The 14,015-nt window shown below is 43.1% G+C and overlaps 1 long non-coding RNA gene across 1 annotated transcript in view; it reads right to left on the bottom strand.

The window, feature by feature from the left end:
- The window catches only part of LOC134348867 (uncharacterized), a 33,635-nt gene extending 19,853 nt beyond the window's left edge, over positions 1-13,782 (bottom strand). Inside the window, exon 1 of the long non-coding RNA XR_010018503.1 lies at positions 13,730-13,782. This is a non-coding gene — a long non-coding RNA (uncharacterized LOC134348867). The remainder of the gene's footprint in view (positions 1-13,729) is intronic.
- Positions 13,783-14,015: the final 233 nt, after the last annotated feature.

Genomic DNA, 14,015 nt, shown 5'->3' with positions numbered 1-14,015 from the left:
ACAACTGCAGTAGTACCTCCCTGCTCCTGTACTCGAATCCTCTCGCTATAAATGCCAGCATACCATTCGCCTTTTTCACCGCCTGCTGTACCTGCATGCCCACTTTCAATGACTGGTGTATAATGACACCCAGGTCTCAGTGCACCTCCCCTTTTCCTAATCGGCCACCATTCAGATAATAATCTGTTTTCCTATTTTTGCCACCAAAGTGGATAACTTCACATTTATCCACATTAAATTGCATCTGCCATGAGTTTGCCCACTCACCCAACCTATCCAAGTCACCCTGCATCCTCTTAGCATCCTCCTCACTGCTAACACTGCCACCCAGCTTCGTGTCATCCGCAAACTTGGAGATGCTGCATTTAATTCCCTCATCCAAGTCATTAATATATATTGTAAACAACTGGGGTCCCAGCACTGAGCCTTGCGGTACCCCACTAGTCACCGCCTGCCATTCTGAAAAGGTCCCGTTTATTCCCACTCTTTGCTTCCTGTCTGCTAACCAATTCTCCACCCACACCAATACCTTACCCCCAATACCGTGTGATTTAAGTTTGCACACTAATCTCCTGTGTGGGACCTTGTCAAAAGCCTTTTGAAAATCCAAATATACCACATGCACTGGTTCTCCCCTATCCACTCTACTAGTTACATCCTCAAAAAATTCTATGAGATTCGTCAGACATGATTTTCCTTTCACAAATCCATGCTGACTTTGTCCGATCATTTCTCCGCTTTCCAAATGTGCTGTTATCACATCCTTGATAACTGACTCCAGCAGTTTCCCCACCACCGGTCGTTCTATAATATGTCCTTATAACCTATAACACGGTTTTAATAGAATCATGGAGTCATAGAACACTGCAGCACAGAAATAGGCTCTTCTCCCATCTAGTCCCATCTAATAATAGCTGAACTATTATTGTGCTTCGTCCCATTGACATGCACCTAGACCATAGCCCTCCATACCCACCTCCCATCCATGCACTTATCCAAACTTCTCCTAAGTATTGGAATTGAAACTGCATCCACCACTTCCACACTCTCAACACTCTCTGACTGAAAAAGTTCCCCCTCTTTCGAATTCCATGGAGCATGTGGAAACCTTCCAATACCCAGGCGGCTCTCTTTTTTTTTCTTTTTTTCTTTTTAGGTAGGACTTTATATGGGGGAGGAGGGTTAAGGGGAGGGGGGAGGGTGGATACTATCTTTTCATGTATTTTTGAAAACTCAATAAAAATTATATTTAAAAAAAAGTTCCCCCTCATGTTCCCCTTAAACCATGACCTCTAGTTCTAGTCTCACCCAAACTCAGTGGAAAAAGCCTGCTTGCATCTACTCTATCTATACCCCTCCTAATCTTGTATGCCTCTATCAAATCTCCCCTCGTTCTCCTGCACTTCAGAGAATAAAACCTGTTCAACCTTTCCCTATAACTGAGCTCCTCAAGTCCCAGCAACATCCCTGTAAATTTTCTCGGTACTCCTTCAATCTTATTAATATCTTTCCTGTAGGTAAGTGACAGAATTGCACACAAAATTCAATGCACCTCTATTATCAAAGTTTGTATGCAGTTATCAACCGTGAGATTCATCTTCCCCACAGACAGCCACAAAACAAAGAAAACCGTGGAACCTGCTCAATGAAGAACATCAATCTCCACCCCCCCCACATGCAAAAAAAGGCAAATCACACAAAAAGCAAACAAAAAAATGAGCGCGAAACATGGAATATAAAGCACAAAATCAAAAGCACCCAGGCACGATCAGTTCAACTCAATGTTCATTATCTGCAGCTTGCCCCGATCCAAAATCGGCCAAAATAGCAACAGAAAAAAGGAGCGAGCAGAGACCAGAAACACATCAATCTGAGGAAAGACGTCTTTGCCATAGAGGGAGTACAAAGAAGGTTCACCAGATTGATTCCTGGGATGGCAGGACTTTCATATGAAGAAAGACTGGATGAACTGGGCTTGTACTCGTTGGAATTTAGAAGATTGAGGGGGGATCTGATTGAAACGTATAAGATCCTAAAGGGATTCGACAGGCTAGATGCAGGAAGATTGTTCCCGATGTTGGGGAAGTCCAGAACGAGGGGTCACAGTTTGAGGATAGAGGGGAAGCCTTTTAGGACCGAGATTAGGAAAAACTTCTTCACACAGAGAGTGGTGAATCTGTGGAATTCTCTGCCACAGCAAACTGTTGAGGCCAGTTCATTGGCTATGTTTAAGAGGGAATTAGATATGGCCCTTGTGGCTACAGGGGTCAGGGGGTATGGAGGGAAGGCTGGGGCGGGGTTCTGAGTTGGATGATCAGCCATGATCATAATAAATGACGGTGCAGGCTCGAAGGGCCGAATGGCCTACTCCTGCACCTATTTTCTGTGTTTCTATGTTTCTATGTAAACTACAGAGTCAAATCCACAAACGATATTGACTAAACCTTGACCAAGACCCAGAACTCTGGTACCATGCTCTGGCGGTGTCAAGGGAGACATGACTATGCAGGGACCTTCCTTTGGAAGCAGCAAGAGGGAGAGAAAGACTGTTACACACAGATTCAATTCAAGATTCAAAAAACTTTACTGTCATTCTAACCATACATCAGCTCTGCAGGGCAGAATGAGACAGCGTTTCCCAGGGGCAGTGCAATCATAACATAACAAACGCAACACTAAATAATAAACGTAACAATAAATAGTAAAACACAACAGCCACATGTCAGTTAAATCAGTTATAAGTGTCCAGTGCAAGTTAAAAGTGTCCAAAGCAGAGTCAGGTGGAGCAGCTATTTAGCAGTCTGACTGCCTGTGGGAGGAAACTGTTTAGTAGCCTTGTGGTTTTAGTTTTGATGCTCCTGTAACGTTTGCCTGATGGCAGAAGAACAAACAGTTCATGGAGAGAGTGTGAGGAGTCTTTAATGAAATACCATGTCTTCTGGAGGCATCGACTCTGAAAGAGGTCTTGGACAGAAGGTAGGGAGACCCCAATAACCTTCTCTGCTCCCCTAACCACCCTCTGCAAGGCTTGTTTGTCGACAGCACTGCAGCTGGAGTACCAGGTTGTGATGCAAAAGGTCAGCACACTCTCAACCATGCCTCTGTAGAATGTAGTTAAGATGTTAGTGGGGAGTGATGCTTGTTTAAGCTTCCACAGAAAGTGCAATCTCTGCTGGACCTGTTTCACAATCCCAGTGGTGTTCCTGGACCAGGTGAGATTTTCACCTTCCTTTGGAAGCAGCAAGCGAGAGACTGGTAGATAGCACTGAACCCCCGCTAGCCATTCCGCACTTGCCTCGATTATTCCAATCCTCCTCGGCACTTTAATCAGCGAGATTGGCGAGAAGTGGCTCATGCCCCATCTCCAGGCCTCTTGGCCTCGAGGCCACACCCCTGGAAGACAGCAAAGCGCCAAATCGCTCAATCGACCCGAGAACACTTCACCAAAATGTAGATCACAGTCTCCAAAAGTAGCAGAACCACATTTTTGAAAGAAAAAGATGTAAAAGAAGTGAGAGAAGTAGCCTTGTGACCCATCTGGAGGATGTCACCCTTAGTCGTGTTGTTCACTGGTGCCATCTTCTTCCAGAACCCAAATTAGGCCTCAGCAATGTTTCATACAACTTCAACAACTCCTGTACTCAGCACTTCGGTTTATGAAGGCCAATGTGCCAGAAGCTCTCTTTAAGACCCTATCTATCTGTGAATAAAAAAACTATACCAAAAAAAAATCGCAAGTTTTGTATGTACATTCTAACCTTCATGGACAAAGTGCTTTGTCCCCAATTAAACACTGATGTGCAACTACCATTGTATGGTGGAAATACGGCAGCTAATTTATGAACGACATGCTTCCACAAATAGCAATGTAGCATTCACTTGCAAATCTGTTTTGTGGCATAGTTTGTGACTTGTTTAGCCACTATCACATACATTCATCTCCTCTTCCTTTTCCAATGTAATTCCAGGAATGAAAGGGTTAAATATGAGGCACATTTCATGGTTCTGGGCCTGTACTCTGTAGCATTTATTAGAATGAAGGTGGATCTCATTGAAAACTATCGAATATTTAAAAGCCAAGACAGAGTGGATGTGGAGAAAATGTTTGTCATAACGTGTGAGTCTTGGGCCAGAGGGCGCACCCTCAGAATAGAGGGACATTCATTTAGAACAGAGATGAGAAGGAATTTTTTTTTGGCCAGGGGGTGGTGAATCTGTGGAATTCACTGCCACAGACAGCTGTGAAAGCCAAGTCATTGAGCATATTTGAGGGAGAGGTTGATAGTTTCTTGGTTAGAGGTTATGAGGAGAAGGGGTTGAGAGGGATAATAAATCAGCCGTGACGGAATGACTGAGCAGACTTGATGGGGCGAGTGGCCTAATTCTGCTCCTATGCCTTATGGTCTTGCTTGAATGTGTCATAAATTCTTAACTATACTGTCATAGACTTATATGGTGCAGAAACAAGCTCTTCAGTCAATTGCACCTGCAACAATAATCACCTATTTAGACTAATCCTAACTAATCCTATTTTATTCTCCACGCCTTTCCACCAGTTCCCCTGAGATTCCTGCTTTAATGTACATAACAGGGGCAGTTTACAGTGGCCAGTTCACCTACTAAAGCATCGGAAAGATCACTGCCACCAATTTCAGCCCCACATAAGCCCTAAACCCTCACCGCCTACTCATTATCTCAGACTGAGCCATCTATTTTACGTGCTCGGCATCCTGTATTACCTTGGGCTGGGTTTCCAACCGCACTTACCCGAGATCACAAAAAGTGATTATTTGTGCAACAATGCCCACCCAACTCAACTCGTCTTCTGGTAATTAGCCATCTCCAGCCTTAATTATTCAAACAATCCCTGTCCACCCTCCACCCTCAATAAACCACTTCTCATCCAAAATTCCTGTCACCCTATCACCCACCAAAATGTGCACCAACCAATTATTCTTAAACATAACGTGTTGTTATGTAGTAGGAACTTCGATTAAAATAAGACTGTTTTGCAAGGACACTAAAACCTTTTTACTTTTTTTTTACTGTAAGTTTTTACAAATCATTGTTGGCTTGACTTTCTGCCTCCAAAACCTCAGATTCTGCAATTCCTACCCATCCTCTTCTACTAAATCCCCAAGCTTTGAATGAGCATGTACAAGATATGGTTAGTAAGTTTGCAGATCACACCAAAACAATTCTACTCCTATGTCTTATGGTCTGTTAGGTACATCTGTTCGCTTGCTTGTTAATGTGGTAGCAACTCAATGCATTAAAGTATGTAGACATGGTCAAGAGATTCAGTTATTGTTCAGACCAAACATCAGAATAGGGAAGAAATGTGATCTCAGTGACGTTGACCATGGAATGATTATTGGTGCCAGACGTGGTGGTTTGAGTATCTGAGACGCTGCTGATCTCCCGGGATTTTCACACACACCAGTTTACAGAAAAAGACCCAGTAAGTGGCAATTCTGTGGGCAAAAATGCCTTTTTAATGAATGATGTTAGAGAAGGTTCAGACTCACTCAAGGTGACAGTAACTCCAATAACTATGCATTACAACAGTGGTGTGCAGAAGAACATCTCTGAATGCGCAATACATCGAAACTTGAAGTGGATGGGCTACAGCAGCAGAAGACCATGAACATACACTCAGTGGCCATTTTATTAAGTACAGGAGGTACCTGATAAAGTAGCCGCTGAGTGTAGATATCTCCTAGATTATCCTTATATTTATTTCCCCTTTCTTTACTTATTTATTGTATTCCTTTGCCCAAATTCTACTGTGTTTGTTTTCCTCAGTTTACAGGCCTTATCAGACTCACTGACATGTTCTGGAATGTTGTCTACACCTATCGGCAATTTCCTGTGAAGAGCTGAAGGTTAAGGTAGTACTCCCCATGTGAATAAATCCTACGGGATCAACCTGTGCTTCTGCACCCCAACGAATATTCTCCTCCACAGGTTCCAGTCGTCTTATCTAGGGTGTGGAACAGTCATAACATGAGCAATCACTTTGTGCATTGTAGAATTCGCTGTGGTTTTTCATACTGGCATTATCAAACCAAAGTCAGTGCTGAGTCAGAGAGAACAGGTGACTAAACTCTGGTTGAAAAATGTTAGCTTTAAAGGGAGACTGACAGATTTAGAGAGGTGATTTAAGCAGCCTGGGCTTGTCAAATGAAGGCTGTGGTCCTAATGCTTGAGAAGACATTTGGGCATGATTAACAGGCTAGAGTGGAAGAGCACAAAGACCTAGTAGGTTGGTAGATTACAGAGATGGAAACTAGCTGAGAAAGCCGTCAGAATGAGAATTTTGAAAAGAAAATGTTGCTTTGACCACAAGGCCATAAGATATAGTTGCAGGATCAGGCCATTTGGCCTGCTCCACCATTCCATCATGGCTGATTTAACATCCCTCTCAACCCCATTCTTCTGCCTTCTCCCTGTAGCATTTAATACCCTTACTAATCAACAACCACAGTTGTCACGGACTCTATAAAAACAGTCATAGACAAGTGTGTCCCCACAAAATTGTTCAGAGTCTTCTCCAAGAAGCCCTGGATGAACTATAAGATCTTTACTTTCTTTTCAAATTTTTTTATTATTATTATCCAAAATTAACATGAGTACATCAAAGTAAGCAACACATACAATGTCTCAAGAAAAGAAACATTATTTTAAAGATTGAAAAAATTTGGTGATAAAAAACCCTACTAAGCGAGAAAAAGTGGGGAAAAAAGAAACCCCATTCAGTGTTCAACCTCGGAGCCATGCGCCATACAGAAAGCTTCTAAAGATAAACGTCAAACAGCCAGCAAGAAAAAAAAATGTACCAAAAATTTACAATTAGGTCATGGAGGAAATCTATCAATTAACTCAAATGATAATAACGAGCAAATGAACCCCATCTTTTCTCAAAATCAAACATAGATTCAAAGGTTCGACTTCTAATTTTCTCCAAACTAAGTCATAGCATCACTTGAGAGAACCATTGTGACAAAGTGAGAGCTGATGTATTCTTCCACTTCAACAAAATGGCCCTCCTAGCTAGAACCATAAGATCTGCTGAGGGCCAGATTAGTGGCTTTCAGGTCTGGCGACCAAGTAAGAGACAAGAGGTCCAGCTATGATCTCCAGAAAGCTATCTCATGTGCTAAGTGGCAATTCCAGACCAAACTTGAATCTCTGAGGTATGTTCAACAGCTGTGGCAGGGCTTGACGCTGTTACTTTTTACAAAGTGAAACCAAGCAACATCCATGACAACGAGGCTTGGCTCCCAAATGAGCTCAATGCCTCCTATGCTCACATCGACAACTCAAATATGGAGGAACCTTCATGAACTCCCAAGTCACCGAAGGCCCTGTGATTTCAGTCTCTAAGACTGATGTGAGAACATCCTTCAGGAGGGTGAACTCACACAAAGTATCCAGCCCAGATGGGGTATTTGGCCAAGTACTAAAGACCTGTGATGATCAACTTGCTAGGGTGTTCACTGATATCTTTAACCTCTCACTTTGGCAGTCTGAGGTCCCCACCTGCTTCAAGCAGGCTTCAATTATACCGGTGCCTAAAAAGAATATGGTAATTTGCCTCAATGACTATCGCCCAGTAGCACTTATGCCCAGTGAGATGAAGTGCTTTGAGAGGTTGGTGATGGAACATATCAACTCCTGCCTGAGAAGCAACTCAGATCCAATCCAATTTCCTTACTGGCACAACAGTTCTATAGCAGATACCAATTCATTGACTTTTCACTACACCCTTAACATCTGGACAGCAAAAATGCACACACCAGTATACTCTTTATTACTATAGCTTGGCATCACCTCAAAACTGATCAATAAGCTTCAAGACCTTGGCCTAAATACCTCCTTGTTCAATTGGATACTCAATTTCCTCACTTGAAGACCCTAGTCTGTTCAGATTGGCAACATCTCCTCCACAATCCCTATCAACATAGGTGCACCACAGCCTGTGTGCTTAGACCCTGCTTGCTTGCTTTATACTTACGACTGTGAGGCTAAGCACAGCTCGAATATTTAATTTTGCTGATGATACCATTGTCGCTGGACGAGTGAAAGGTGGTGACGAATCAACATATAGGAGGGAGATTGAAACTCTTGTCTAGTGGTGCCATAACAACCTCTCAGTCAATGAAAACAAGACCAAGGAGCTGATATTGACTTCAGGAGGAGGAAACTGAAGGTCCACGAGTTAGTCTTCATCAGGGGATCAGAGGTGGAGAGGGTCAACAACTTTAAATACCTCGGTGTTACCATTTCAGAGGGTCTGGACCCAGCATGTAAGTACAATTATAAAGAAAGTACGGCAGCACCTCTATTTCCTTAGAAGTTTATGACGATTCGGCATGACGTCTAAAATTTTGATAAACTTCTATAGATGTGCGGTGGGGAGTATATTGACTTGGTGCATCACAGCCTGGTGCAGAAACAGCAACACCCTTGAGCAGAAAATTCATCAAAAGGTAATGGATACCACCCAGTCCATCACAGGTAAAGCCCTTCCCACCCTTGAGCACACCTACATGGAGCACTGTCACAGGAAAGCAAGACCTCATCAACCAGGCCATTCACTCTCTTCAGTGCAGTCATCAGAATGAAGGTGCAGGAGCCTCAGGACCCACACCACTAGGTTCAGGAATAGTTATTACCCCTCAGCCATCAGGCTGCTGAACCAGAGAGGATAACGTCATTCACCCCATCTCCGGACTGGGCTCACTTTCAAGGACTCTTCATTTCATGTTCTCATTGTTTATAGCTTATTCACTCATTATTGTTATTTCTTTTTTTACTCTTTTATTTTGTATTTGCAGAGTTTGTTTTGTTTTTGCGCATTGGTTGATGTCTACTTGGTTGGGTGTGGTCTTTCACTGATTCTGTTGTATTTCTTGTATGTACTGTGATTGCCCGCTGGAACATGAATCTGTGTTCTATATGGTGACATACTGTATAGGTATCATGAAAATAAATTTACTTTGGATATAGATCACAAGATCACAAGACAAAGGAGCAGAAGTAGGCCATTCAGCCCATCGAGTCTGCTCCACAGCTCCCCCATGAGCTAAACTATTCACCCATCTAGTTCCAATTTCCGGCTTTTTCCCCATACCCCTTGATACCCTGACTAATTAGATACCTGTCAATCTCCTCCTTAAACACCCTCAATGATCAGGCCTCCACAGCTGTATGTGGCAACGAATTCCACAAATCCACGACCCTCTGGCTAAAAAAATTTCTCCTCATCTCTGTCTTAACTGGGTACCCTCTAATTCTAAGACTATGGCCTCTTGTCCTGGACTCACCCACCAAGGGAAACAACCTTTCCATATCTACTCTGTCCCACCCTTTCAACATTCGAAATGTTTCTATGAGATCCCCTCTCATTCTTCTATACTCTAATGAATACAATCCAAGAGCTGACAAACACTCCTCATATGTTAGCCCCTGCATTCCAGGAATCATCCTCGTAAATATTCTCTGAACTCTCTCCAACATCAGTACATCCTTTCTAAGATAGGGGGCCCAAAACTGCACACAGTATTCCAAATGAGGTCTCACTAATGCCCCATAGAGCCTCATCATCACCTCCTTACTCTTGAACACACTATTGAATACACTATTCCTCTTGAAATGAATGCCAACATAGCATTCGCTTTCCTTACCGCCGATCCAACTTGGTGGTTAACCTTTAGGTATCCTGCACAAGGACCCCCAAGACCCTTTGCACTTCCGATTTTTGAATTTTCTCCCCACCTACATAATAATCTGCCCGATTATTTCTTCTTCCGAAATGTACAACCGTACATTTGTCAACGTTGTATCTCATCTGCCATTTCTTTGCCCACTCTCCTAAACTGACTAAGTCTCTCTGCAACCTTTCCATTTCTTCAACATTTCCTGCTCCTCCACCTATCTTGGTGTCATCCACAAACTTAGCCACAAAACCATTTAATCCATAATCCAAATCATCGATATACACCGTAAAAAGAAGCGGCCCCAACACTCAATGACTTGGCCTCCACAGCCATCTGTGCCAATGAGTTCCACACAATCATCAATCTCTGGCTAAAGGAATTCCTCTTCGTTTCTGTTCTAAAGGGACACCTTTCTGTTCTGAGGCTGTGACTCCCTTCTATAGAAAGCATCCTCTCCAAGTCCACCCTGTATTGGCTTTTCAATATTTAATAGGTTCAGATAGATTAGTTGAGGGCCATTGCTAGGAGTGATAAGTAAATGGGAAGGAATTAGTGCAAGTTTGGACACCAGCTAGAGTTTTGAATTATTTCAATTTTATGGAGGTAGTTTTGGAGTTTTGGAATCTGATTCTGCATAAGCAAAGGTCAGACTAGTTAATCTGGCTGCAGCGATGGCCTTATCACTTTACAATACGAGTTTATCATCCTGGCGTGTGATCATGACACTGACATGTTCTGACTCTGAATATGGACTGGTATCTCATCTCCGCACTTCTGATCCCATGACACATGTTCAAATCCCACCTTGGCAGCTGAGAGATTTAGATTCACTTCAATAATTTCTGAAACAAGATAAAAGGTCTTAATAAGGTTGGCAAATGACAGGATTGCCGTAAGAATTCGTTTGGTTCACTTAGCTTATTGTGGAAGGAAATCTGCTATCGTCAACACAAGAGATTCTACAGATGCTGGAAATCCAGAGCAACACACACAAAATGCTGGAGGAACTCAGCAGGTCAGTAAGTATTAAACGAACAGTCGATATTTTGGGCCGAGACCCCTCATCAGGACTCTCCCCAGCCTTATTCCCTCTTCCCTTTCAGTCTTAATGGAGGCTTTCGCTTGAAACGCTTGGACCATAAACTTTTTTTTCAGTCTTAGGGTTTTTTATATTCTGTGTTTTTTGCCCAATCTTTCTCATTTTTATTTTGTGCCGAGAGGTGGGATTTGGGGGCTGCTGATTGTGCTGCTTTTCTTTTCCATCTTGGTTTCATGACTACCCGGAAAAGAAGAATTTCAGAGTTGTATACTTAAATGAACCTTTGAGACCCCGATTCTTTATTCCTCTCCACGGATGCTGCCTGACCTGCTGAGTTCCTCCAGCGTTTTGTGTCAGGTATAGATGTAAGGAAAAGCAAGGGGAGCAGTTTCTGCCACAGATGACCTGCGGAACAGGGCAGTCCAGTGAAATTACAAGGGAAAAGTAGAGGGTCTAAACGATGACTTTGAACCTATAATTCTAAAATGAGCAGGCAGACAGAGTCGGTGACTAATGAATGCAGATTGGGACAAGTAATGCACCAAATTCTGTTTGTTTGTTGACAGGCAAGTTAGAATGCAATGATGATGCCAGGATAATTGCTGTTTACTGGTGCTCTTTAGAAAGAGAGGAGTCACCTGTTTATTTAATAAGGGTCTGTAGAGGTGTTCATGAAGCCTATTCATTTCCTTATCTCACTTCCTCATAGGTGTTCAGTCCAAGGAAGAATGGAAGCCTTGTCTCTGTTTTATTATTCCACAGCCGGGTGACCATGACACTAGATACACTGTTGCTGCCAGCACTCTGACTGCGATCAGATAACAAACTCAGCTCCAGTCAAACCTGAAACCATCTTTGAGAGTATGGAAGGAAGGAAAAATGGAAGATCAGATTATTATTTAAATGGTAAAACATTGCAGCACGCTGCTGTGCAGAGGGAGTTGGGAGTGCTTGTGCATGAATCGCAAAAGGTTGGTTTGCAGGTGCAGCAGGCTATCAGGAAGGCAAATGGAATGTTGGCCTCATTGCTAGAGGGATTGAACTTAAGAGCAGGGAGGTTATGCTGCAACTGTACAGGGTGCTGGTGAGGCTGCACCTGGAGTACTACGTGCACTTCTGGTCTCCATACTTGAGGAAGGATATACTGGCTTTGGGGGCAATGCAGAGGAGGTTCACCAGGTTGATTCCAGAGATGAAGGGGTTAACCTATGAGGAGAGATTGAGTCGCCTGGGACTACTCACTGGAATTCAGAAGAAAGGAGATCTTATAGAAACAGATAAAATTATAAAAGGGATAGATAAGACAGAGGCAGGAAAGTTGTTTCCACTGCCAGGTGTGACTAGAAATAGGGGACATAGCCTGAAGATTCGGGGGAGTGGATGTAGGGTGGAGATGAAGAGGAACTGCTTTTCCCAGAGAATGGTGGATCTGTGGAATTCTCTGCCCAATGAAGCAGTGGAGGCTTCCTCAGTGAATATACTTAAGACAAGATTGGATAGATTTTTACATAGTAGGGGACTTAAGGGTTATGGGGAAATAGCAGGTAGGTGGAGATGAGACAACGGTCAGATCAGCCACGATCTTATTGAATAACGGAGCAGGCTCAACGGGCCAGATGGCCTACTCCTGCTCCTATTTCTTATTGTCTTATGTTGTGGGGGGGGGGCCTTGCCTTCACCCACTGAGCCGGTACGACGACTTGTTGCAGGCTTAGAGAAGTAACAATGTGCGACACTGTAAATATATCTGGGGTTCACCAAGCATCACATGCAAACCTGCTGTCCACTTAGTACAGTTTTCTAGGCGGGGTGGGGTGCGGTGAGGTGCACCAGGGTGGCATCGAGGTTTGCACAACGCTTTACGGTACAGGAGGCTCAGGTCGAATGTCCGCTGCTGCCTGTAAGGATTTGTACGTTCTCCCTGTGAACATCTGGGTTTCCTTCTGGTGCTCTGGTTTCCTCCCACACTCCAAAGATCTACTGATAGGCAGGTTAACTGCTCATAGTAAATTGTCCCATGTTTAGGCTAAGGTTAAATTGGGAAATTGCTGGGCAGCGCTGTTCAAAAGGCCAGAAGGGCCTATTCCATGCAGTATCTCAATAAATAAATAAGCAAGACGCTGAAGACCCTGTGAGACTGTACTTCACAGAAACAACCCTCTATGAGGGAAAGGATTTTAACTGTCAATATTATATGAGAATATGACGATTTCTGTTTTGGCCATTGTAGCTGTATGTCTGAGGCCAGTTTAGCAAGATCAGATATCTTCGTTCCATCCAGCTCGTATGAGTTGATCTTTCCTACAGACACAGAACCACTAACCTGCATTTATTTTCTCCAATGAGCAAGCAAATTTAACCTTTTTTCTGTGTGGGACGTTTTTAATCTGATGTGATATTCGTAACATTAAATTCCGCATTTTTGCCGGGTGTGCAATTGCATTTGGTTTCTGATGTTTTTGCTGTTTCTTTACTCTCTCACACACATTGCTTACTTCACCACTGTTCTCTCATTTTCTCCCTATCGCTGTCATTAATTTTTTCCCCCTATAGTTCTTTTTTCTGCCTTTCTTTCTCTCTCTTGCTTTGTCCCGTGCAGAGTCCCAGAGCTGGGATGAATCTACAGTGAAGTTTCATGTTTCATTTGATGAATAAAGCACATGCCAAATTCAATTAAATTCAATGCGAGTGGGTAACAAAATTGTCCCAAATGATTCAGTCACACAACAAACAAAAGTGTATTTGAAACTTCACAGCAACTGCAGCTCAGAAACCTTAATAAGTGCTTTCCTGTAAACAGCGTGGGGTGGTAAAGAGGTTAAGGCCCCAAGCTGCCTTAGGCAATCACCCAGAGACGCTCTAACGGTCTCTTCAGCTTCTGATGGTGATGATAAGCTTTTTGACAAAAGGCCATTGTGATCAAGCCTTAATAGGGGCGTGGGGAGATGCCAGTAGCAAGACCACCTACCTGTGTTCCTGTCCTTGCAACACCTGCTCCTCACGGCCGTGAATACAGGAAATGTTGAGTTTATGATTTGTAGAGGCTGGGATTGATATGATAGTCACAGCCCTTTTAGGAAGTTAACAATTTGGACCTTGACATTTCCTCTTCAGGATGTTGATTTAACCCTTTAGCCTTTATTAACACGGCAGCTGTGTATCTTTGGCATATGTTCTCTTTGATTCCTACCAATAATGTGTCTTTTAATCTTGATAGGAATCTGAATCAGAATCAGGCTTAGTATCACCGGTAT

The sequence above is a fragment of the Mobula hypostoma genome, chromosome 7 (assembly GCF_963921235.1).
Source record: "Mobula hypostoma chromosome 7, sMobHyp1.1, whole genome shotgun sequence".
Lineage (NCBI taxonomy): Eukaryota > Metazoa > Chordata > Chondrichthyes > Myliobatiformes > Myliobatidae > Mobula > Mobula hypostoma.
The sequence above is the reverse complement of the archived record's forward strand: the minus strand, read 5'-3'. Positions and strand labels throughout refer to the sequence as shown.